This window comes from Thunnus albacares, chromosome 6 (genome assembly GCF_914725855.1).
Source record: "Thunnus albacares chromosome 6, fThuAlb1.1, whole genome shotgun sequence".
In the NCBI taxonomy this organism is placed as follows: Eukaryota; Metazoa; Chordata; class Actinopteri; order Scombriformes; family Scombridae; genus Thunnus; species Thunnus albacares.
The window spans coordinates 2,542,570-2,569,523 of NC_058111.1; the positions used below are offsets into that span (position 1 = coordinate 2,542,570).

The following is a 26,954-nucleotide window of genomic DNA, read 5'->3' on the forward strand; positions in this document are numbered from 1 at the left end:
CCAGTCGAGCTTTATAGGTAGTATGAAAGTTTAGTGCTGATAATACTGATCATACTGCAATCACACTTCCAATTTACTAGAAGTGTTTATACACCTACAAGATAATATATTGGTGTTGTGGCTGTTTGCCACAATGATGTCTGAACAAAAACTGTTATCAATTGACTTTTATTCTATTTTAAGCCACATTTTTATGATTTTATGATGAACTTTCTTTCTTGGTGGTTTTTTACTATATCTTTTAACCAGATGAAGGATTTTAGCCATCGGTCTTCTGGGTCTTATTAGAAACTGGGCAAACCTTAGCAGCAGCTTAGCTAACGCTGTTAGCTGTGATAGCCGAACAGCGTCAGAGAAACACTGATTTTTTTACGTTAAACTGTTTTGCAGCGTTTTCACCTGTTTTCATCCCTGTGTACGTTTGTTTTGGAGAAGAGGAGACGGTAGAAACCTGCTGAACATCTGGATCTAAAGTTATCAGAGAAACAAGCTGAGCAAACGTTAGCAGCAGTTTAGCTAACTCCGTTAGCTGTGCCAGCTGAACAGCATCAGAGAAATACTGATTTTTTTTAACATGAAACTGCTTTATTCCGTGTTTTCACCTGTTTTAATCACCGGGTCTGTTTGTTATGAGAGAACCTGAAGAAGCTGGTTGTTTAACAATGAAGACAACAACTCCCATGATCCCTTGCTACTTCACACCGTATTGTACGTTTAAGTCAAATGCTTCATGTACATCATCATTTATTCAATTAGTTTGTTTATACTTTAATATCTCAGACAAGAATAAAGACGAATTCCAAAATTCCGAAAGTAAAGTGCTTTCATTCATGTTATTTTTTTACATGCAAACTGAAAACGTGAATAAAAAAGGTGGGTCACCTGGTTTGTGATGTCAGAGAGAAGTGGTTTCAATATGTAAAATGGATTATTTCTTAGAAATAAAACTTTTTGTGTCTCTCTTTCAGTATAAAGAGGGAAAAAAATGTCAGTATTCGTCAAAATGTCAATGTCAGTGTGACTCAAACAGCCATTAACTGTTTGACATATGGTACAAATATCACACAGTATGAAGTCAACTACATTCACATATGCATTAGATGGTACTTCCAACTGCAGATGGATGTTTCTGGACACATGAGGCTCTGTGGCGCAATGGACAGCGCATTGGACTTCTAGCCAAAAACACTCAGGAAGTGATTCAAAGGTTGTGGGTTCGAGTCCCACCAGAGTCAGGTTTTTACTACTTTTACTCCTCCGATAACGATAAACACCTTTCTTTTAATGATATTTCAAGAATTTTTTTTTTGAATTTTTTTGGTGTTTCCACCGGGTGCCTTTTTATGCACAAGTTGAGAATGTGAATAAATCAGGTGGATGGAAACAGACTTTAAAGTGACTTTATCCTGAGGTTTCAGATCCAGTGTTTCAGAATTTAAAGCCGCCATCCTTTTCCTTTTGTTTGACGACGACCTTCCGACCTTCTGCTAAGGAGGCTCTAGGGTTTGGACAACACACACACACACATATGCACACACACACACGTAGCGTTTGGAGGGTAATTGTCGAGAGGAAAGTGAGTTGTGGAATGTCTGAGTTTGGAATAACACTGTCAGGAACGGTGCCAGTTCACCAACACTGTTTACCCTGTGTGCCCCTCTATGTGTGTGTGTGTGTGTCTATATTTTTTAGTGTTCACACTTACTTACATCTACTTGTTTGTGTATGCATTCCATGAGTGTGTGTGTGTGTGTGTGTGTGTGTGTTTACCTCAGGTTGTGTTTGCCCAGTATAAAGCTCTGACTGGTCCAGGCTGGTAAATTGGTTGCTTGGAAGGAACAGATGTGGTCAAGAATGTCTCTCTCTCTTTTTTTTTTTTTTCTCACTCAGTGTGTGTGTGTGTGCGTGTGTGTGTGTGTAGGTATCCAGGTGTATGACAGTGTTGAGATACAGGTGGTTATAAATGGGTTTTTTTTAAATTTTTGTTTTATAAATATTTAGACATCCAAGTAAATGCTAAAATTATACATCAAGGTAATTAAAAACCAAACCCAAAATTACTACTTTGGTAACGTTAAGGGAAGTTTATGGTCATGATTACAATATTAACCATGTGATTAAAGGAAAACTCTTGTTTATTTCCCATAAATGTGTCTATTATGACTCTATGTGGGTCGTGTTCACTTTGCTCTCACCAGCTCTGTTATAGAGATTCAAGCCTCCTACAGCTTTCTAAATAAATATGATCGTCTCTGAGTGAGTCTGAGCAGAAGTAAACACAGAAACTAGCCGTCTGTAGCAGCCATTACTGCTAACTAGCATAGAGATCTACATCTGGCTAACCGAACCACCCTCCATATTCATCCGCACACGCAGCGTGTTTGTTTACATGTGTGAGTTTGCTCTGATATACGTAATTTGGCTTCAGTCCTTGTTTCCTCTGAATCTCTATATAACGGAGCTGAGAGTATAAAGTTACCGTGACACATAGAGGCACAAAGGCCACGTTTATGGGAAATACATCAGGTTAAATTAGATCAAATGAACCAGAGCTCCCTTTTCCTTATTTCCAACTACAGGTTATACAAAAACATCAGGTTTCAGTAAATTTGAATCTCCCTCTCAGGTGAGGGGACAATCGTGGTCATGGTTTGATTGTCGGTTGGAAACAGGAAGTCAACAGTGATCCACCATAGATCACCATTTTTGTCTTTTTTATGGGGGGGACAGGCGATCTTTAGCAACAATATGTGTCACATAGAAGTGGTGATACATCATCTGAAAGCTGATGCAGCTCAGCACTGTGTGTCAAGTTGTTCTAGTCATAAATCTGTGATAAACATTGTGTTTTTTTGGCGATTGGATGACGAGCACTTCTGTTCTGTGGAAATTACTCATAAACCTCCTTATGTAAATATACCCAGGAAAGCCAAACATCCAAGTTTCAAAAAATTGGTCTCACTACAATAAAATGGTTACTTTGGGGTCTAACATCATCACACATGAATATAATTGGGTTCATTGAATCCACAAGAGTCTCAGCTTTCCAGTCAGACCCAATTTATGAATTCCAAGACCTTGTTTAAAGACCCCAGTATGCAGAAATATTCAAATACACCATTTTTTTTTTTAGAAAAGCTACATGGGATTATCATAAAGTGGGCCTGTCTGTAAAGGGGGAGACTGGTGGGTACCCAAACAACCCATTTACATTCAGATAGCTTAAGGTGAGAGGTCGAGGGACCCCTTTGAAAGTGGTCATGCCAGTTTTCCCTCATCAAAGACAGACATGGTTGGTACCAATGGATGCTTCAGGCTGTCTGGTGTCATATTAAACCAGTATCTTCAGTATCTTGCAGCTTTGAAACTGAGGAGCCTCTGAAAGACATTCAGTCATCAGTCGGTGACGCAGACGCCCCCGCCGGTCTCTGCGGAGTAGAAAGTTCAATATTTCCTTCTGAAATGTCGTGGAGTGGAAGCATAAAGTAGCATCACATGGAAATACTTGAGTTTTTGAGTACTTAGTTACTTTCCACCACTGGTTACACCTGTACTTTCCTGCATACAGAGGTGTCCACATACTTCTGTTTCTCTCCATCCACAAAGACACACACTGCACCCAATTTGTTCCTGAATCAGCTGAAAGGGAAATAAACTGTGCTGAATGACACTGCGGACAGTTTATGAAACTCTCAGTAAAACAGGGTAAACCTCAGATGGTTATAAAGAACATTCCAGCGTGAAACTGTTTCTTAGAAAGTGTTTTGTTCTCTTGTAAACAGCTGGACGGTTGTCAGAAGTTTTCTGCAGACTCTCTCTCTCTCTCTCTCTCTTTCTCTCTCTCTCTGTGATGGGTTTTGGACCTCCCTCTCCTCCCCCTCCCTCCCTCTCCTCCCTCCTTTGCTCCAGCAGACGGGGTCGAGCTGACTCTCCGCCCGCACGGAGCTCATCTCCAAACCACCAGATCACATCTTACACCGGGAAACGGACTTTCTTTACACTCTAAAACTTTTTATTTTCCTTTTCCTAATCTTTTTTTTTTTTAAATTGTTATTATTATTCTTGAAGCGGATACAGAGTTTACATGAAGATCCTGTCGGACAGATGCTGGATGGATTCTTTTTTGCTTTTGGTGCGTAAAACTTGGCCAAGTAGGTTAGTGGACGAACCGGAGGACTGACAAGAAAAAAGTTATTTGGAAATACTGAGCGTGTGTGTGCGTGCGTGAGAGGGAGAGAGAGAGAGAGAGAGGGAGAGAGAAGAGAGAGAGAGAGAGAGAGAGAGAGAGAGAGAGAGAGAGAGAGAGAGGAAAGTCATTGAGATCTCGGGGAGTGTTTGATTCAATGCGTCCGGAGCTGCCGGTTAAACAGCAGGAACACCGGAGAAAGACGGAGAGAGAGAGAGAGAGAGAGAAGGAGGAAAGGAGTTGAGATCAGCGGGGTGTGCAGAGACTCACCGGCTGCTGGACGTACATGTCTCCTCTCCCCACCGGCACCGAGGTAAACTCACGTTTTACTCTCATTTACCGGAACATTTGTCCTTATTTGTGTTTTGCGGTTCTACTGAGATGAGACAGATGTGACAGAGATGCAGCTGGAGGATTAGAGAGAAAAGAAAAACATGAAGAAATACGTAGAAAAAAAGCAAATAAGAGTTCACAGATCAGCTGACATACACAACAGGACAAAGAATCAAAACAAAAAACTCCCATTAAAGAAAAGTTTCACAGTAATCGATCAAAGTATTGATCATTTTGAAAGATTTTCTCTCCGTGGATGTCTTTCTGATCGAGGCATGTATGCGCGTGCGTGCTTCTCGTCCAATTTTAGAGGCTTGTAACGGTTGCGTGTGCTTGTGTGTGCGCGTGCACGTGTGTCTTGGAAACGTGTAAATGAGTGTGTGTGTGTGTGTGTGTCACATTTTTTGCGCAAGACAAGTGTGTTGTCCTCACTCCGTCTCACGCATACATGCAGTATGTCATTACTAATATTTTCCATGCTTATATCCATGTCTTATGATGCTGACCTTATGACCTTTCCTCAGCTTACAAAATGTCCACTTGGACACGAGATCAAAGTTAATAAATAACTCACAGATTGTCCTGAAACGTCCCCGATCACATTTGAACTCCCTGCAAGGATGAACTCTTTTGATTTTAATGACCTCGTGACCTTTTTTCCTCTACAGAGACCACAAACAAGCAGCTAAAACCATCATCTTGTTCTGTCCAGCTCTGTAGTTTTTTTTTTTTCTCGGGAGGCTGTAGTTGACATACTAACCTGCAGGTGGCGATAGCGGGACTACAGTCAGTCGTGAGAGTTTTTGAAACCCAGAACTGATGTTCTGGATTGAGGGACTGCTCAGTCATCTGTTTTAAAACTACTGAATGAAACAATATGTTGATCCTCCTTTTATAGTCTCTCACTCATTCCTCATTGAATGCAGTTTTAGTGATCAGTCACACTGATGTCTTTAAATCTAGAAGGAAGAGCCAGAGGAATGACATGAATCTGATCTGGATATAATATCACCCTCTCCTCCTGTTTTCTCTCTGTTTTGTGTCACAAAAATATGTGATGTCAGCTCAGAGGAGAGAGACAGAAAGACACCTAGATGTGAGAACTGACTGATTGTAATAGATTCAGACGTTGATTTTGGTTCTAAGTCCCAATAAATGCCAACAAACGCACCATCTCCTCCTGTTTGTCTGATAAAAATAGAGCCCAGCTGTTTTAGGAAATAACTGAGCCTTTTATAAACTTGAAACGATATATTTGTGAGCTATTTCTTTTTTTAAGATTTACTGCCACATTGTTGGTTTGGCTCTGCACATGAGATGTGTTGTCAGTAAGACAAACGTAGAATAATAACAGCAGATTTATCTTTTAGTGTAAAACTTTTTATTTTGAACAGGTTGTTTGTTCTGACAGACAAAACAAAACTGTGTGTTTTTGGCTTCATTTAAGTTAAATCCTGAATCTCACAACATCTGGTTGCTCGTAGGAACTGATCCCATTTACACAAGTAAACAGAGCGTCAGTGAAGGCACCGTCAGTACAGACAGATGTACTTGAACACATCATCCCATAAAAATCATGCTGTCAGCTGAAGGAATTTCCTTACACTGAGGAAAACTCTTCACTGACAGGAGGTGATGCATTTTTTTTTTTTATATAAATGTAGCGGTGCGTTCAGGTTCTTTCTTAAGACTGGGACAAATACATTTTTGTCCGCTTGGCCTAGATGACTGTTTTCTTTAAAGTGCACAGAGAGTTCTGAGCTGTCAGACTCTCGGACGTTTCCCTGTTTCACACACGGAGTGGAAATCTGTTCCCAGACGTGCAGTGACTAATCACTTTGTTCCTAAACACACACACGCACCACTTAACTAGAGGGTGTGTGTGTGTGTGTGTGTGTGTGTGTGTGTCTTGGCTTTAAACTGAGAGTGTATGAAGGCCGAATGGTAGGGGATTGCATCGCTGAGTGTCGGCCAATAAGGTCCTTCGATTACTGTCTAAGAAAAACACTAATGGAAATGTAATTATGCGCGCGTGTGTGTGTGTGTGTGTGTGTGTGTGTGTGTGTGTGTGTGTGTGTGTGTGTGTTGGCAGGCAGCTGACAGTTAAGTCCTTCAGAGCATCGATCTGCTTAATAACACTCTCAGTCAAGAACCCACACACACACGTCACCATTTAAACTGGACTGGATTAAAGGCCATATTAACCTCCTATGGGCCCCTGTTGACCTCTACTATACATGGTAGCACCTTAAATGATTAAATGATTAGATGATTCGTCAATTAAGATGTTTTTTTTAAGCAAAAATGCCAAAAAAAAATCTCATTCTCACATGTGAATATTTGCTAGTTTTCCAGTTTTTAATGATAGTGAACTCAACATCTTTGTGTTTGTGACTGTTGATCATCTGAACAATCAATGGATGATTAAAAACAATAATTACAGTCCTCCTATGATGGAATAATATAACCTGTCCCTTAGTTTGATTAAACACAGAGAGTCCCTCTTCAAGACCAGGACCACATGATGGAGGACGGAGGACTCGTCAGAGTTCAGACTTCACTGCTGCACATTTAGATCTAATTTGAGTTTAATCAGATTACGTAGACCGGTTTTTCTCTGTTGTGTAATTCACCAGCAGGATGTTGGATCGATCAGCTTGTTTGAAGTGCAGGTGTGTAGATTTTTTAAGCGATGAGCACCGAGGAACAAAGACGGGACTCAGATGGTCTGTGGAGCAATGGATAGATAGCAACGGCCTTCAGAAGAGGTTGAAAGGTTGTAGGTTTGAGTCCCGTCAGAGTCAAATTTAACATTTGACAAAAGTAAGCAGCAAACAACAAAAACTGTCCTTTTAAGGAAGAAAAGTTGTTGTGTTTGTAGATGATATAATCTGGGATTATGAGAAGGTGTCGTCCTCTAAAGTATCTTTGTATCTTTACAACTTATCTTCACTTCACTGTGGAGCTGAGTGGAAACAGGCAATCAAAGATGAACTTTTTTTTTTATCGTATTTGTTTAAAACCAGAATCCATTGTTTTAAACAAAGAATATTTAATAAAAGAGATTAAAAAAAAATCACAGCTCTGAGTTCAGACTGCAGAAAAGAACTGGACAGACGGGAGATGAAGGAGGGATGGAGGGATGTAGAGGAGGATTCAGAGACAGTTTGTCAGAATAATAAATAGGAAGCAGAATTTTCAACACAGACTGAGTTTGTTTGGAGACACTGAAGCCTCTTCCTCCTCCTCCTCCTCCTCTTTCTCTTTCTCTTCCACTCCTCCTCTCTTCTCTCCCTCCATCAGTCAACACAAGCTCTCCTTTTAGCTGCTAATAGACTATTTCCGTTCACTTTCCTCTGTCGCTTTGTCTCTTCCCTGGTTTCCTTCGTCGTCCTCTTCGGTTTCCTTTCACGGCTCCAAACTCAAGCGGGATGAAAAAGGTGACAAGATCTAAAACTGAAGCGAAACTAAAGAAAATGTGCACAAATTGAACAAGTAAATGAAGCGTTCTGGTACTTATGCACAGCCGGTAACTCATCGGACTCCTGGCTGCTCAGCTCGACAGATGAGATTCAAAGGTTGTGGGTTCGAGTCCTGCAAGAGTGAAAGTTTAGAGATCTTCATCAGTGTTGAAGAGTAGCAATAAACCTTAAAGCTGCAGAGTTTCAGGTTGAATGACCAAATGTTTTCCAATCTTATACAGTTAATTGTTTTTTGTGTGTGTTACGATTGTTAATCTTTTGTGACCAGCATCAACACATCAAGCAAAAAACGTATGAAATCATAGAGATGAGAAGTGTTGGACGTTGAATCGGTTTAAAGCTTGTTTGAGTTCCACCAGAGTTGAAATCTAAAGACTTTTCCTCACTGACAAAAAGCAGCAGTGAACCTTTAAACTGTAGGATTCCAGGTTGAATTAATACCTTCATGCCAGAATAATCAGATTTGTCTTCACGTTAATGTTTTATGTCATAAAATACGACGCGTCTGTTTTCTTTGGGAAGCGAACAAATATGTCAAGCAGGATGAGGATGATTGCTGCTACATAGAGAAGCTCTGTAGTCAATTACATTTTGCAGAACATTAAACACATTATTTGATTTGACCCCGTTGACCTCAAGCTCATTCACATCTTGAAGTAAAGAAAAGCTTAAAACATCAACAGAGGATGAAACAGGAATACAAGACATTGATGTGTTCCTTCAAAGACCAGTTTTCAGTCAGTCCCTCTATACAACAACACATCGCTATCCTGCCCACAAAGTCTGCCTGAAACTTGGGTGTCATGATCGATGACCGACTAACCTTTAAGGTTCACGTTGACCTCGGTCGGTCGGGCGTGTCGTTTCGTCCTGAACAACATCAGGATGATCAGATCCTTCCTGTCTGAGCCTGCAGCACAACTAACCTGGTCCAGGCTCTCGTAATCTCATCGACTACTGCAGCTCCTTACAGGCAGCATGCACCCCGCATGTACCTTCAAATCTCTGCAGATGATCTCCAACATGGCGGCGCGTCTGGTCTTCAACCAGCCCCAAAACAGCGCCTGTCACCCCGCTGTTCATCTCCCTCCTCTGGCTCCCAGTTGCTGCTCGCATCAAATTAAAAATCCAGACACTCGCTAACAAAACAGCAACTAAAATAGCTCGTGCTTACCTGAACTGCTCACTACCTACTCACTACGCTCTGCCAATGAAAGACACCTGGTACCTCAACAGAACCCTAAATCACTCGCTAGACTCTTCTGCTCTGTAGTTACCAAACTCTGTTCGGTCCTTCTAAATCTCTAAAAAAAGACTAAAGACGAAGCTCTTTCACCAACTCTTCTGCACTTGATGGACTGAAAAAAAACCCTGTGTCTTTGCTCTCTATACATTCCCTCAGTGCACCACCTGTTGGCACCTACATCCTATCAGACTCTTAGCTTTATGTTACTTACTGGTGTTGTTCTCTCCCGACTAGATCCCTGCTTTTGTGTCGCTTCGGATCAAATCGTCTGCTAAATTGTAAAAAAAAAAACACCTACAAGAATTCAGAAGGGTCTGTTTCGGTAGAGAGCAACTCTGAAACCTGCAGCCGTCTTGATGCTGTGAGGTCATCACTACTGATGTCGCCATGACATCACAGCGAGTTGGGATCGAGATGTACAAAAAAATGGTGCACACGCCTGCTTCCTCTCAAATTATGATTTTTTCTCTACGTGGAGAAGTTTCTGTAGAATAATATGAGATCAGATTACAGATGATTAATTCTTAGTTTTGTACTCTATACATGTGTGAGTCTCTGTGGCTCAATGGACTTCAAGTTAAACATTACAGAAGTGATTCGAATCCCACCAGAGTCGATCTTTATGGAGTCATGAGAACACTGAATTTCCTTACTAGTATAATTAAACCCTTCAGGCCGATTTGAACCACACATAAATCACTTATAACATAATTAAGTGCATTACAAAATGTCCTGAATGTACCTGAAGGCTTCTTATTCTAAACAAGGAGCCATTGATTTCACAGGCGAACAGAAATCAAACGCACCTCAGCAATCTGAAGCATTCTGGAGGCAGATTTAATATCCAAGCGGGATAATTATGGGATGCGGGAGGATCGTTTCCTCGGGGACCAGCGTTTGTCATTTATAATAATTAGTCCGACAATTTAGTATCGTCTGAGGTTAGACAGAGGCTCTACTGTGACGTACAGCGTGTGTGTGTGTGTGTGTGTGTGTGTGTGTAGTCGTAGCCCAGGCGACACATGTATACCGCAGTGTTTCCGACCTCAGAGCAGCGCAGTAAACAACATAAACAACACACACACATAGAATCTGGATACATGCAGACTGGAGAGAGATGGAGGTATGTTCAGTTAGATATGTTCCCAAATCTGTGTTTTAATGAACACACTAATTCTCATTTATGAGAACAAAAGAAATACAGAAAACGAGACATTATGTGGTCGACATGAGGCTCTGTGGTGCAGAAACACACAGGAGAAGAGATTCAAAGGTTGTGGTTTCGTGTCCCACCAGAGTCAAACTCTATGGTTGTAATGTTGTCTTAGTAATAACAACAGACAATAATTGTCAAACCTTATTTTTCTAAATATTACAGAATGGCTGAATTAATTCATTTTTTGTAACTTTGGTCTGTTCAGGGAAGAAACACAGAGGAGAAAACTGAGACGACGTCTACATGAAGCCGCTAAGTCCCCAAAATGCCTTTTTTTGTGCAAAAATATCCAAAGCAGGAGATTTAGCTCGTTTCTGCAAAACCTCTGTCCACATTAAAATGCAAAAGTTTTCCTCTTACTGGGCATGTGCGGAGGACAGATGAGCAAGTCAGCCACAGGACACCAGTGAAGAAGACATGGTATGTTACGTCTGTTTCCGTGGCGGCTGATTCCAACAGTTTGAGCAGAGAAAGGTGGTAGATAACTACGTTTAACTATGAACAAACTGTCAGAGTAGACAATAACGAGAACAACACTCGCACATAGACTGTAAAAAATACGGACGTAGTCACCGTGACGTCACCCACAGACTGTTGATTTGAAGCCTCGAGTGTAACGATTTGACCGTCGCCATCTTGGATTTGGCCGTCGCCATGTTTGATTTTTGGAGCCAGAAGTGACCATATTTGGACAAGAGGGTTGCGCTGACCATAGTGCTAGCTGCTAGTTCTGTTAGCACGGTGTATTTACAGTCTATGGTTAACAGTGATCATGCTAATGCTAATGCTAATATTTGCTAGTGAAAAACAAGCCTAAAAATGTAAAAAAACAAAATGTACACACCGGAAAAACTGATCATCCAACTCATTGATGGGTTTTCTATTAAAACTAAACGTTGAACAAGACTTTTTTTAGGCGATCACAATGTTACAATTAACTTTAGTGAACTGAAAACACGCTGTGAAATAGCAGCAGCTACGCCTATACGCCATGGCTACGTTACATAAGCAACGTTTTTGCCGTGGTAGCGCCTTGTCAATCACAACGTAGCCACGCCTTAAAGCATACGCTGCTTTATCGTCAAATTTAAATGAAATGGGACCATAATTTACAAAATGAACATCATGCTGTATTGAGGAAGACTTGAAACTACTAATTGAGACCATAAACTCATTAGGAAACAGTTTAATGAGGTAATAAATCAAGAGAGAAGTAGGGTCATTTTCTCATAGACTTCCATACAATCAGACTTCTTATTGCAGCCAGTGGAGTCGCCCCCTGCTGGCCATTAGATAGAATGCAGGTTTTTGACACTTCTGCATTGGCTTCATTTTTCAGCCTCGGAGGTCGGCACTTGCACTTGCATGAAGCCGTCCGCCATTGTTGTTGTTGTGTTCCTTCTTCTTCCTCCTCCAATGAAACGCAGCGCTACTGCCAACATCTGTTCTGTCAGTGATGTGACAGCGTTTCTACACAGCTCCGTTATACACTGTAACGCCAAGCCAGCATTTTCACATTTACACAATCTGGAGGCCGTTTGGGAAAAAACTCAGTTTTGTAGAGGAGAGAAACGCCCTTTTAGTCTGGACGGAGGAACAAAACGGGAGAGAAGAAGAAGATGTGTTTACCAGATGTGCTCGCTTTACGTGTGGACACGGTCACAGAGACAAAGATGAAGACAAAGCAGAAATATGAGGTCAGATCACAGACAGACAGGTTTTTATTTGTGAGGCTCTGTGGCGCAATGGATAGCGCGTTGGACTTCTAGTGAAACACGGAAGAAGTGATTCAAAGGTTGTGGGTTCGAGTCCCACCAGAGTCGAACTTTATAGGCGGAAAGCTGACTTGGTAATAAAAAGAGACAATGCTGGTCTGTCATGATCTAACTTCAGGTACGGGTGTGTCTGTGCTCCCAGGTGGATGAGATGACTAAACGTCAGTTTATTGGGAACATTAAACTGTTCAGTGAAGTTCTGATGAAGAAAAAAACAGCAAGATTAGAGAGCCTTTTAAAAGTGCTGTATAAATAAAATAAATACATTTATTATTAAGATGAGATCAGATGAGAGAGTCAGCGGCTCTGTGGTGCGATGGACAGCAAGTTAGACTTCTAGCATAAGACTTAAAGGTTCAAAGGTTGTTGGTTCGAGTCCCACCGCAGTCATGCACCAACACTTCAGGCCAAGACACTCAGTGATTACAGCAGACCTTACCGTTGGAGACCTTCCCCCATTTCCAACTGCAACTTAACACTATAACCTTAACCTCCAGACATACTTATAAGACATATAATGTTCTGATATGGTTTTTGCACCAAAAAAGTTCAATCATCTCATTGAAATCCTTAAAACACCATATCCTCCTCCTCCTCCCTCATTAAAAATCCAGTCTCTGAATCTGTAAATAATAACATTTATATATAAATATTATATAAGTTTTCACACCAGATGTTTTCTCCTTCACTGTAGAGTTCATTCTCACTGTTTGTGTACTGGAGGCTTCAAGTTTCCACATCACACTTGTGTCAGTTAAATACCGGACCACGATCGGCTCCAAACAAGTTTAATAGAACGAAAATTATAGAAAATTATAGAAAATCGTCACACTGATCGTTTAAATTACTTTCTTTTGTCGGTCATCAGTAGTTTTTTTTATTCAGCAGCGTCATCGTTGAGATCAGAGAGCGACAATAGAAACAGTGTTCTAATGAATTCATTGTGTTTTTTTGGTTTGAACCAGGTGTGTGTGTGTGGTTGGAGTCAGGTTCACGTGTGTGTGTGTGTGTGTGTGTGTGTGTTTGACACCCTCAGCTGTCTCTCCGTACATTCCCATCATGAATTACTGCTCCCTCCACCTCTCCATCATTCCTGTCTCTTCCCATAAAAAACTCGATGTCTTTGTCATTTTCTTTCCACTAATGTCAAACACACGCAGGCACGTACACACATCTCTTAACAGCAGAGTGTGTTATTAGTCACACACAGAAGCCATAAATACATACAGTACAGGGAATTTCCAAACATGCTGAGTCTGTGTAGTTTTACGGTCCTTTTTCTCTGCAGCAGCCGACGACAGATTTACAGAGTTTCACCTCGACGGTTGGACGGTCCGCTGAGAGGACTCTGTTTCCCACCATACGAGAAGGACAATAGAACAGAATAAAATAGAACACAACAGAAAAAAAGGTCACAGTTCCAATCTGTATTTAGTCTCTGCATCGTGGTGTGTTTCTATGTTTTTTAATGCTTGTTTTGAAGGACAATTCTGGTTTATCTGAAGGTCTATCTGGGTCTTGTTTTCATAACTTTGCCCATCATAGTTTTTTAGGAGTGATACCGTATTAACCCCAGTGGTGGAAAGTAACTAAGTACATTTACTCAAGTACTGTTTTGAGGTATTTGTACTTTACTTGAGTATTTCCATGTGATGCTACTTTCTACATTTCAGAGGGAAATATTGTACTTTCTACTCCACTACATTTATTTGACAGCTTTAGTTACTTTTCAGATGAAGATTTGACACAATGGATAATATAACAAGCTTTTAAAATACAACACATTGTTAAAGATGAAACCAGTGGTTTCCAACCTTTTTGGCGTCTTACATAAACCAGTGTGTAGTCAGGGTCACAGTCAGTGTTAGCGTTCTGTTTATATCTGTGCAGTTGGATTTTTGTTAACTCTCACTGCTGAGACATCACGTTGCCTATAAAGCTCGACTCTGGTGGGACTCGAACCCACAACCTTTGAATCACTTCTCTTGTGCTTGACTAGAAGTCCAACGCGCTATCCATTGCGCCACAGAGCCTCTCAGTTACTGCTGTTTATGGTGCAAAATGGAAGACGGCTCATGTTGACCCTGTCTATGACTTGAGCCATCCAAATTTTGGAACCAAACAAGATGCTTTTCTAGATTAAATATTTTATTTTTGATCCTTCTGGAGCTCTCACCAACATCTAAAACATCTCCATTTTTGCCATTAGTGTCAATCTTCAGCAGGCTGCTTTCTTACATCACTGACTACTCTGCACTTTATCACCGTTCCAGTGATTCTGATAGTCAGTAGTTTATCTCTAGTGGGACTCAAACCCACAACAACCTTCAAATTACTTCTCGTGTGTTTTTCTAGACGTTCAGTGTGCTGTCCATTGCATTAATTATATTCCCTGCAGTAACAGCAGTGGAACCTAACGAAGTATATTTACTCAAGTGCTGTACTTAAGTACAATTTTGAGGTACTTGTTAGGTTGGTTTTATTGTCTCTCTTGATCCATTATCTTATTTACAAGAGTTTACAAGTGGTTGTTCATTTCAGTGTTTCATAGTCACGTTTACACATTCTGGAGGCCATTTGGGAAAAGCTCCATTTTCAGGGGAGAAAAACCATGGATGTATAATAAGAGCTGGATAAGAGGGTGCTGCCGTTCAGCCTTGCAGCCAGTTTTTCCCAGTGGTCACTCGCGGTATTGCAGCGAAAAATCCTCCTGCGGCCCAAAAAGCATTTTCCCCACAGACCGCCACTGTAAATGAGACGTCTGTAAAACTGTTGACTGTTTCTATCATGAATTTTTGATCCATGGAGGTTTTATATTTGTAAAATCAAATATCATTACAATGTAAAGTCTATGGACTGAGCAGGAACTTGTGGGCGGGGCCATCGGGGGAAACACTACTGCGCATATTCAGTATGCCGCACAACCCGGAAGCTAGAAACTTTTTTTGGCGTATGCGCCAGGTGAGCAGTTCTTATTGGACTGAATGGGCGCCATATTTGGCTCGGTATCCAGCTCTTATAATACATCCATGAGACCCATTTTAGTCTGGACGGAAGAACAAAACGGAGAGAAGAAGATGTGTTGACCAGATGTGCTCGCTCAGCGCGGACACGGTCACAGAGACAAAGATGAAGACGAACCAGCGAGATGAAGTCAGATCACAGGCAATTAAAGACTTTGTGAGGCTCTGTGGCGCAATGTATAGCGCGTTGGACTTCTAGCAAAAAACACAGGAGAAGTGATTCAAAGGTTGTGGGTTCGAGTCCCACCAGAGTCGAACATTATAGGTGAAAAGCTGAACTTAGTGGTGAGAAGAGACGATGATGATCTAACTTCAGGAACGGGTGAATGACTCAACATCAGTGATTGGCTTAGAAGCTTTTACCAATTATTTTTTGTTCAAACCAGTAAGATAGCAGCATATTTGAGTGACTGAAGCTACGTTTATGCATCGTTTTGAGGTCGGAGGGGGGACGTCGGGCTTCACATCCTGAGTTCTGTGTGAGTTCAGGTTTAGACAATAAAAAGCTTTGGTTAAAGTCAGTGAAAGATGGCGGTTTCACTTAAATGTTAATAAACTCTCTCGGTGGTTCAGTGTTCAAGCCACTGCAGACCTTTTCTGTATTAAACAGAGACCATGATCTTTCTCTTAACCTCAACCACATGCTGCCAGAGTATAAACATAACCATAAAAAAGTTTAATTATGCTGTAGCCACATCCAGCTATTTTACTGGAAGATTAGATATTTTAGTGGAAAAAAACCCCCATCAAAAAACACGTCACTGAGCGTTTTACTGATATACTTCAGTATCGACATTTGCTCTTTATGTTGAGAGAAAACCTTTTGCAATGTAGTCGCATATGAAAGTAATTTCTAGGAGACAAAGTTGCTACTGAACACACAAACGCCTGTATTGTCAAAGTAACTGCGATCAGTAACTTTACTTTAATTACTGAATATCAGATTATAATCCCTTAAATGACGTCATACTGAAGAAATAATCACATTACTGCAAGTTAATGCCAGTTAAACCAGTTATTATTGTTTTGTGTCAGCATCTCTGTAGCCTCACTAGCTGTAAAATTAAAAATGAACTATTTTGACAGTCGAATAATCATTTCATTTATTTTTTTAAGCAAAAATTTAAAAAAACTTTTTGGTTCCAGCTTCTTAAATGTGACAGTTTGCTGTTTTTTTCTTCATCATATATGACAGTGAACTGAATATCTGAATCACTGTGGATGCATTTCATAGATTAAACCATTAATGGACCATTAAGTCTAGAAAACATCAGTAACGTTTGACCTTGACGAGCAGATTTCACATCAGCGTCCTGTTTGCACCTGTTGAACTTTAATCGACTTAAAATTACTGAAAACAAAAAAAACCAGCAGATGACAGATGACAGATTTAGCTGTGTGCTGACAGGTCAGAGGTCAGAGGTCAGAGTGTGACTCCGACTCAGACTTTGTGTTCCGTATTTCCCTCCGGAGTCGTTTCACAACACTATTTTTACATCATTCTTCTTCTGTTACATAAACTGTGATCCTATCTGTTGCACTGATGTGGAAAATCTTTTTCATCCTGTTCCAGTAGAATCAGATATATTAGTTTAGATGTTAAATAGAGTCTGCAAACACAAACTAAACCACATATTTGGTTTGTTCTGTCAGAAAACCTAATAATTAATTTCTTAAAAAAAAGCTACAAGACTAAATCAACAATGAGAACAGAAATAGTAACACAGTAATAATATACGTAACACAATCCGACAACTCAGCTCATGACATCAAGATTTTCACTTAAAAGGAAGAAATTCTGTCCTTCAATTAAAGTCTTTTTGTTTTCCAGGGACTCAAACACTGTAAGTGTTCCTTTAAAATGTTTGTTTTTTTCTTTATTACATTGTTATTTAAATGTAAACATATTTTTATGGGAGCGTTTGACAGTGTTGTGAATTTTTATCTGGTTTCAGCTCTTGGACGTGAAAGATGTCCAACTTAAACCAAACATTGTGTTCGATGTTGTGCTTGTAAAAACATTTTTCAGTCCGATTACCAAATATTTTATTGAGTATATTATCAGATGTTCCAGTCGTAATAATATTTAATGTTGATGTCAGTGTTTTCACCGTTAAATGAAGCTATATTTATGCTCTCAGGAAGGAGAGTCTGTCTTTTTGTTCACAAATTTGAATCTTCTTCACTGTTTTTCAGGTATCACATGTCATAAAATATGTAATTTGTAATATCTGAAACATACAAATTCACCAGCAGATGACTTTTAATCTGTCTGTTGCACAATTGTTTTATTATTTTTAGACTATAATATAAAAACAGCACCGTCGGGCAGTAAAACATTACAGTAATATAAGATGGAATATGTACATGAACGGTGGGGGCGGCAGGGGGATGTTACGGGGTCAGGGGTCAGTAGGCATGTCAGCAACGGGACATTCGTAAACACTGGTTATGTTTCTCATCATCAGTTTCTTGCACTGGCAGAATAAGAGAAACATACTCGCCGTTGTCACGACGTGCTCGATTCAGGAGCCTTAAACTCCGCCTACGATGGCGCCACTGTCACTGATCTTAGAATTAACTAAATATTAACCTACTGGAGTGTTGCCATGTTTATTGTTTACATTATGCAAATCTGAAAGTTCTATTTATATCTTTAGTTCTCTGCTGTGCCCTCTAGTGGAATCCTCCATTAACACGCTAAGCACATTAGCAAGAACGCAGCCGGTTGTCTACGCGAACACGTGGTTAAAAAGCAAGTATATCTCCAGCCTTAGCTGGCTTGCTAACGTTAGCTACATGTAGCCTTTAGCTAGAATGACCCGACGCTGGTTTAGTTCAGAGTTCAGGTGTGTGTGAATGGTGCGGCTGATGTCGGGACTTCTGCGGTGCTGCGTGCATCACCGATGCTACGCTAACGCTAGCTGTCGGACGGTCAGTTTGTTAAACCGCAAACGTCTTATTTTCTGTTTCTAGACGCGTTAAACGCAAAAGATGCAGCGTGTGACTGTGGAGGATTCTGACACAGCTGATGGATGAGTAATGAGTCAAATAATGTAATTACTTTTACAATAAGTGATGAGTAATCAGTAATTAATGACGATTTTCAGGTGATACGCAGTGCAATATGCTTTCATGTGTAATACTGACTGATTGTGATACTATTTCACTACAATATAACTTATTATACTTAATTTATTTTGATATATAATATATGGACATTACCTCCTTTCCACATCTGTTTTTCACCTTTTTATTTTTTAAATTCTTTTTAATATGTTCAAACACTTTACTGACCACAGATCATTATTTTTTTAAATTATTTTAGGAATAGTGTATGAGGGGTACAATAGTGTATTTGTGCTTGTGTCTGTACAGATTATGTATTTAATCTTGTCTGTGTGTCTTTCTGTATTTAGTTGTGTTCAAACACTTTAGTCCAAGACAAATTTTCCCTCTGAGACAATAAGTGTGTCTTATCTTATCTTCAGTGTGATCACTCAGTGGCTCTTAAAGTCTCACTGGAGTTGTGGTTGTTGAGTGATTGTTGTTTTATTTTGTAGTTTAGAGTCTCGTAAGTCTGTTGTACTTCAGCTCTGATATGTTCAACATGCAGAAAGAAGTGTAGCGGACATCTCTTGAAAGTGAGATACACACACACACACACACACACACACACACACACACACACACACATGCACAGGCTCATTTCAGTGTGTGTGTGTGTTTGTGTGAGAAGCTGGTCGACGCCATGAGTACAATAGAAACAGCAGGACAACAGTGTGGTGCTATTGTGAGTCCGTGTGTGTCTGTCAAACACAATGTTGCATCTGTATACAGACACACACACACACACACACACACACACACACACACAGTGAGACCACACACAGCGTACTGGCCTACATACTGTTATGATGTGAGTTCAGTGGTTCAGCGGAGGGAAGGAGGAAGAGGAACAGCTACGACTGACAACAGTCGTCCGACAGTCACCGTAAATACAGTTTCATGACGGCAGCTGTGTATGTGATCAGCTTGTGTTGACGGTAAAAAAAAAAAATAATCGATCACAGAGGAGACATAAAGTTGTCTTGTTGTTTAACAGCATCTGACCAGCTTGACATCATAATATACATCTGAAAACTCAGATTTATGCACTCGGGAGAGTTTTCAAAAAAAGCTTCATTTTTGGTCGAGAAAACAACAAATCAGTGGTGGACGGAGGAGAGAAACTTCACATTTAAACTGTCCCATGTGGACTGTATCAGTGTCTAAAGCTGCAACCAGGGATTATTTTTCATTATCGATTAATCTGACAATTGTTTTCACAATTAATCAATCTATCATTTTGCCTAGAAAATGTCAGAAAATAGTGAAAAATGCCGTTATAACGTCTTCAAATGTCTTGTTTTTTATGTGATTAACAATCCAAAATCCAAATATAATCAGTTTACTATCATTTATGTCACAAATAAGCTTCATATCATCACATTTGAGAAGCTGAAACCAGCAAATGTTTGACATTGTTGCTTTAAAAATGACTAAAATTAGTTGCCTATTAATTTCCTGCTGATTGACTAATCACTGCAGCTCTATTAGTGTCTCTAGGGAAGGTGTGGTGATTTGAATATTACCTGCTGGTTTACTAATTATTACAGCTGCATTAGCATACAGTTCTTTCCTTCTTCTACAAAAATGAAACATGCAAACACCAACATGTCGGCCTGTTTAGGAACCAGAAAGAAATTAAAAGCATCAAAGAGAAGAAAACCTCATTAAAGTTGATCAGATGTGCTGCTGCTCTTCTTTCACACACGTTTTTTTTTTACACCAGATTTGTTTACATTTTGTCAAATAGTCTCCTTTAAAAGTCTGCTGAATCAGCTGTTAGCAGCTCCTGTCTGCAGTGTAACCATGGATGGACACACACACACACACACACACATACACACACACACACACACACACACACACACACACAGAGGACAGGAGGCGTCTGTGTGTCTCTTGTCTTAACAGCACTACTGGAAGTTTACACTCACTGTCACTGCGTTTATTTAGCCTCGACCGCTTGAGTGTGTGTGTGTGTGTGTGTGTGTGTGTGTGTGTGTGTGTGTGTCCTCGCTCCCGTCACAGTGTAAATGAATGGTCATGTCTGTGTGTGTGTGTGTGTGTGTGTGTGTGTGTTATATTCCATCTAACAATTTTCTGCCACCACCCTCCTAAACACAATGGGTGTGTGTGTGTTTCCTTCTCTGGGTCAGTGGGGGCCTCTTGACATTGTCTTGTCTCAGACAGAAACAGTGGGCAGCAGCCATTGTGTTTGTGTGTGTGTTTGTGTGTGTGTGTGTGTGTGTGTGTGTGTGTGTGTGTGTGGGTTGTTCAGAATGGCATGACAATAATTCACTCATATGGCTCTTTGTGACATTTAAAATCTTTTATTCAAACATCCGCCGCCGGCTCGGGAAACTACGTCAACAAACCGTGAAACAACCTACAGCCGCAGGATTTCACTGCTTTTTCTTCTTCTTTACTCACAAATGTCAACTTGTCAAATCCATCCAGACATGTGGGAGCTGAATCACATCTGAAATATGAGAGTGGACGACACATGGAAACACCTTAGCAACCACCTTAGCAACCAAGGCTACGGAAGGGCATCGACGACGTCAGCAAGGTAGAAAAAACAACGTTGCAAACGAAGGCGTTCAGCGCAGGTTGAAGCCCTGACCTTTGACTTGCAGGCAGCATTTCTACACATGTTCACATCAAATTTTGGAGCTTTGATCATGTTTAACATCCGACATCAGAACAGGATATAAATAACAGAAAATCACAAAAAGTTGAATATGTCCCCTTGTAAGCATTTTGTCAGAAAACGGAGAAAAATGACTGTCTTGACATCCTGATACGAAGTTTATCCTGTAAATATTTCCACTCAGGGTATACATATATAATATGAAAATGCAGTTTTACTGTACTGACACTGGGGATTATCCATCTAGAAGATCCGGTCTGATAGATGTTAGAAACAAACGTAAGCAGGAAGTTTATCAATGATGGCTTTAAAAATGTAAAGGTACATATGAACCTTTCTCTGTATTATTGTTGTACAGTTGATTCATGTGATCTTCCTTTGTAATACAGCTGATATTCAGCTTTAATCAAAGACTGGATGTTGTCCATGGATGCATCTTTGTGTGTAATATAACTGTCATTGTAACGGTCATTGTACTTTAAACAGACAGAAACTCTCAGCTATAATCTGGGTGTCTGTTTTAATGGATAGAAGATACAGAATAGACCTTGAAGATCTCTTGGAGGTGTAAATGATTATATTTGGTCAAATAGAAGTGTGTGTGTTACATATAACCTGGTGTTTCTATACATTTGTCAGGAGAGTTCATACCTGTGCTGTGGTTTCAGTCCTTGAAACCTGAAACAAACTAAACTGGTTGAAGTTTATTTTATTTCCATAAATAATATCAATTATAGATTTCTGCCATTTTTCTCAGAGCTCAGACATGTTTGTACATTTAGACACTAAAACATGAGAAAATATATAAGATGAGCTCCAGCTGCACTTAAACAGCTTTCAAGCTCAGTTGGAAACATCTGCAGAACTTTAACAGAGTAAAATGTCACACTATGATAAGAACCCAGACAGCTATAGACAGAATCTGTCTATAGATACCAAACCCTGATAGAGTCTCAGTGTGAAGTTCACCACCAGATGCAGTTTTTTTTATGTTCGGAGTCTTTACAGCTCGAGTTACGGAGGATATTATTTATTATTTCAGCTTGTTCAGGCGCCTCTGTGATTGTGTAATTTAAGAGCGAGAGAAATATTGTGAAGCCTCGACTCAGAAGATCAGTCGCTTCCTGTCGTGGATTCATTTTGATAAACACTTCGAGTTGACTGTCAGCGCTACGCTTTCATTCTGCCTATAGAGCTCTCTGACTCTGGTGGGACTCGAACCCGCAACCTTTGAATCCCTTTCCTCTGTGTTTGGCTAGAAGCCTCTCGCTTTCGATCTGATGTCATCTGGACGGTTTGTCTCTCAGAACTCTCCCCTGTGTTTCTCTGAGCAGATACACGCTGCGAAATAAAACAAATTAATCCAATTTCTAATGTTTAGTGATATCACTCCGAAAGATTAAAGATCATGTTTAAGCGTTATTGCCTTCTTCTTTCCACTGAGTCAACATTTAAACCTATAAAGTTTGACTCTAGTGGGACTCAAACCCACAACCTTTGAATCACTTCCTGAGTGTTTTTGGCGAGGAGCGCAGCTATGCTATGCGTTAGCGCCACAGAGACTCACGCCTGAGGGCACATCCATCTGTAGCCGGTCCTCAGAGTGCATCCGATGTTTCTCTGTGTGAATGTTGTTTCAGTTTGACTTCATACTGTTTGATATTTGCACCATATGTTAAACAGTTATAGCAGCGTGAGTCACTTATCGCCAGAGGTTATCTCTATTTATGGACCAGATTTGGTGACAATTGGACTAAAATTGTAGGAACAGTTCTGAAACTATTTTAAAAAGTTATTTTTAATCATTTTTGGAAACTTATTTTAACCATTTCATGCATAGTGGTCACTACAGTGGACAGCTGTTCAAAAGCCGTTTTCTTATATATGCATGGGGTTTTAATGGGATAGTTGCACACAGTGGACTCTAGTGTGTCATCCCATACGACGCCATCCATTGGCCAGCCTTTGTAAGTGCAACACAAATTTCTCAAAACCATGTAAGGCTGCATTCACACCAAATCAGGCGGTGCGGCGTTCAGTTGCAGGGTCGAGCGGAGGTGTGCTGGAGGGGGGTGTGGGCGTGTTTATTTGTGCTCTACAATGTAACCGCTGTGAAACAATCAGAAAATAATGTTTTATTGATCTGATTCACAGGCTTTCTTGCCACTAGTGCTCCCTCTCTTCATTCACTCTCTAGCTCGCTCGACCACAGCTGCTCTCTCTCTCTCTCTCTTTTTCTCTCGTCTTTTTTAAAATGAGTTGGGAAGCTGACAGCAACTTTACCAACGTCATCAAGCGAAGAGAAACGTCCTCCCCTCGTCCTAGTAACATCTTTGTTCTCCCTCATGACAGAGTTTACAACACTTGTCAGTCTGATCTCCCGCTGTGATTGGCCGCCGCAGCCTTCAGCCGCAGTGACGTCGGGTTGCGTTTCTCTAAAAGTCGACTCTGGCCAAAATGGCCGCAGTCGAGCCGCACTACCCCCCATTCAAATGAATGGGACGACTGGCCGCACCGCCTGATTTGGTGTGAATGCAGCCTAAAAGCTCAAAACCAAGATGGCCGCCTGCTGGCCGGAAATGCTCAACAGCTCAGGAACATCTTGCCAATCCTTCTATAGTAATAGACCCTTGCAGGTAAATAAAATTTTGTAACATCAAGTAACAACTAAGGAGTGATACAATTGTTTAAATTTCCAAGTATTGATTTTATGTTGGGAGAAAATGACAATTAATCATCTGTCCACTAAGTTGGACAAACTCCTTGAAAAATGTGTGTTTTAAAAAAAAATGAAGTTCAAATATTTTTTTCATGCCTAAAGAGGAATAAAAACACTGACTGAGGTTATCATAATTCATGCATGAAAGGGTTAAATATTTTACTTTATTCTGACAGAAAGACAGAAAAAGTTTATTTTATTTCTATAAAAAGTCTGTCTTACATATTGATACCACTTCTCTCTGACGTCACACACTGTATGTGTTTCCATCCACCTGTTTTATTCACATTTTCAATTTATGCATAAAAAACCTGAGTGAAATGCTGAAAATAAAAAAAAACAGTAGTTGTGTGGATAAAAATCAAATGTAAACAGACTGAGTGAATAAATGATGAGTCATGTGACCTGTAACCTTCCTCACATTAACACATGAAACTAACAGAAACGTCATATTTTCCATCGTTTTAACTTTGACTGTCGCTCTTTTAATGACGTCATCTCAAAATTCAAATTTTTTCAAATTCAAATAAGCTTTATTGTCATGACAGATCAGAAACCTACATCGCCAAAGCAGTACAGAAAATTATAAACATTGACAGATGATTAATAATTATATAATAATATGTAAAAGGCATTTTTTACATCTCGTCGTGTCTTCTTCTTCTTCTTCTTCTGCAACGGTTTAATGGCACCGACTGGAGTTCATCTGCTAATATTTACACAACAGGAGTGGATGGAAACAAACATTCACTTGATATTCATACACAGACACAATGACTTTCACTGATAAATGTAAGATTAGTCCTTTTACCGTCCATCTGTTGTTTAAAACACTAAAGTGGGACTCGCTGCTATCAGAGCGTCCGCTGAGCGCCGTGTTTGATGTCAAATCATCGAATAAACCAGAATATGTGATGATAGTAAAGCTCGTCGAGTTGATGAACAGCCTGGGAGGCGACGCTGAGGGCTGAGACCCAGGAGGCCTCAGTGATCTCATATAAACATGAACCCCAATAGAAGCTGGAAAAATGTAAACACACATACACACAGATAATATAGCGTTGTTCCCAGGCTGTGTGTGTTGTGATATTTTAGGACTCTACAGGCTCATTAAAGGCGCAAAGTATGACTAATAATTCAGATTATTTTGCATCAGAATCTCTTAATTACTGTCATCAATCTCTATTTTCGTGCGTGTGTTCGAACTCAAACGCGATAAATAAAACAGAGGAGGCAGCGAGCGTGACGTCGCCTCTTTGTCTCTGACCTCGTTGTTCAGTTTTGAAGCCAGCGGGTTGTGTTTACAGCTGATCGGTTATTAATGACGGACGCAGGTTTGCATGCAGGTGGGTGATATCTCAACCAAAAGGTCGGTCTCTCTCACAGCCTCAGACTGGCTTTAAAGTTTTTAGCTGCTTAGTTTGAACATTTTGGTCAGAATAAACCCGTTAAAAGGATCCATGTCATCGCAGACGATAATTCCCCGGAGGTGTTTCATCTCGCAGGCATTGTTCCACTCTTAAAGATCTAGTGGGACTCAAAGCCACAACCTCTTGAATCACTTCTCTTGTGATCCTCTTTTGATGTGTGATTATACGCGCAATAAACTATGAAAACTTTGATCTCTTGCTGACAAGAAAGGGAACAGAGTTATGTTGCGGTTGAGCATTTTATAGGCAGGAGCTGTTGATCAGACACATTGTGTTGCACTTGAACCCACATCCTTTGAACGCCTCCTGCCTGTTTAGAGATACACTATCCATTGTGCCACAGAGCCACAAGTTAATGCCTGAGATTTTCTTTATTTGGATTGTGTTTTAAATAACTCAGTTGTGCTTTGACAGATATTAATCACAAGTATCTTCTACTGTGTAGGTGTGCACAAGCTGTCAAGCTTTTAAACATCGACTCTGGTGGGACTCGAACCCACAACCTTTGAATCACTTCAGATGTGTTTTTCTAGAAGTCCAACGCGCTATCCATTGCGCCACAGAGCCTCTGTTTTACTGCACTCTGATTCAGTTTACGTGGATTTATAGTCGATGTCAACGTAGATAACTGCACTTTAAAGTTTTGATTCACTAGCAAGGACCACACCATCGACGAGATACGTTTGGATGATTTATTGAGGAAAACAGTTGATATGAACAGTTCTTCCGGTTGCTGATTTGGCTGATTCAAGTCATAAACGGGGTCGACATGAAACGTTTCTTCCACTTTGCACCGCAAACAGCAGCTGAGAGGCTCTGTGGCGCAATGGATAGCGCGTTGGACTTCTAGTTGAGCACAATAGAAGTGATTCAAAGGTTGTGGGTTCGAGTCCCACCAGAGTCGAGCTTTATAGACAACGTGATGTCTTAGTGGTGAGAGTTAAACAGACAGAGAGAGAAAAAGTACAACTACCTCACAATTGTACTGAGATACAGTACTTTAAAAAACATCCTCAGACTGGAGCCACATGTGCTCAACAGACAGTACATTCAGAGGGAGGACTTCAATGAAGAATTATCAATTAATCTGACAATTATTTCCCCGTTTTGTTCGTAAAATTTCAGAAAAGACGTCCTCAAATGTCTTGTTTTGTCTGATCAACAATCCAAAACACAAAGAACTTCAGTTTATCGTCACGTCCGACATAAAAAACACTTCAAATCATCACATTTAAGAAGCTGCAACCAGGAAATATGAAGCATTTCTGCCTTTAAAAAAAAGGACAAAATCAATTATTTGATTATCAAAACAGTCTCGGGAGGACAGTCATCTAGAGTCAGCCGTGGTGACAGGATGCTGTGACCTCTGACCTTTGACCCTTCGTACTGTTAATGTCGGTAATGTGGGATCTGAAGCTGGCGTCGCCATGGAGACGTGTGGAAATGAAACTGTCGGGTCAAAAGGTTTAACCGGAGACGGCTCTGTTTAATTTAATGTTGAAGTCTTCCTTCAGTCTGTGCGGTTGGCATGGCAACGAGATAATGCTTCAATAACACACCCACACACACACACACACACACACACACACACACACACACACACACTGACCCTGCTGTTGTGATGTAAGTGATAGCGTTGGTCTGCTGCCTTCGTCTGTCACTGGTGTGTGTGTGTGTGTGTGTGTGTGTGTGTGTGTGTGTGTGTGTGAGATGAGGTGTGTTTGAGGCGGATGCACCTGGAAATACCTTGGTAGGTGATGATGAGGTTGGCCAAATTACACACACA

At 40.4% G+C, this 26,954-nt stretch overlaps 1 protein-coding gene and 6 non-coding genes across 10 annotated transcripts in view; 5 read left to right on the forward strand and 2 right to left on the reverse strand.

The window, feature by feature from the left end:
• The first annotated feature begins 1,141 nt into the window (after window positions 1–1,141).
• On the forward strand, window positions 1,142–1,235 carry trnar-ucu. Its single transcript has 2 exons — window positions 1,142–1,178; window positions 1,200–1,235. It is a non-coding gene; the product is annotated as a tRNA-Arg (tRNA).
• Window positions 1,236–3,929: 2,694 nt separating this feature from the next.
• plekhg2 (pleckstrin homology domain containing, family G (with RhoGef domain) member 2) overlaps window positions 3,930–26,954 on the forward strand; it is a 126,281-nt gene continuing 103,256 nt past the window's right edge. For all 4 annotated transcript variants that reach the window (XM_044353718.1, XM_044353719.1, XM_044353720.1 and 1 more), the window contains exon 1: window positions 3,930–4,499. The gene's annotated coding sequence lies outside the window, so the exon portion shown is untranslated. The remainder of the gene's footprint in view (window positions 4,500–26,954) is intronic.
• Window positions 12,195–12,286, forward strand: trnar-ucu. The gene is given in 2 exon segments: window positions 12,195–12,231; window positions 12,251–12,286. It is a non-coding gene; the product is annotated as a tRNA-Arg (tRNA).
• Window positions 14,180–14,271, reverse strand: trnar-ucu. The gene is given in 2 exon segments: window positions 14,180–14,215; window positions 14,235–14,271. It is a non-coding gene; the product is annotated as a tRNA-Arg (tRNA).
• On the forward strand, window positions 15,423–15,516 carry trnar-ucu. Its single transcript has 2 exons — window positions 15,423–15,459; window positions 15,481–15,516. It is a non-coding gene; the product is annotated as a tRNA-Arg (tRNA).
• Window positions 25,644–25,735, reverse strand: trnar-ucu. The gene is given in 2 exon segments: window positions 25,644–25,679; window positions 25,699–25,735. It is a non-coding gene; the product is annotated as a tRNA-Arg (tRNA).
• trnar-ucu lies at window positions 25,981–26,072 on the forward strand. Its single transcript is given in 2 exon segments — window positions 25,981–26,017; window positions 26,037–26,072. It is a non-coding gene; the product is annotated as a tRNA-Arg (tRNA).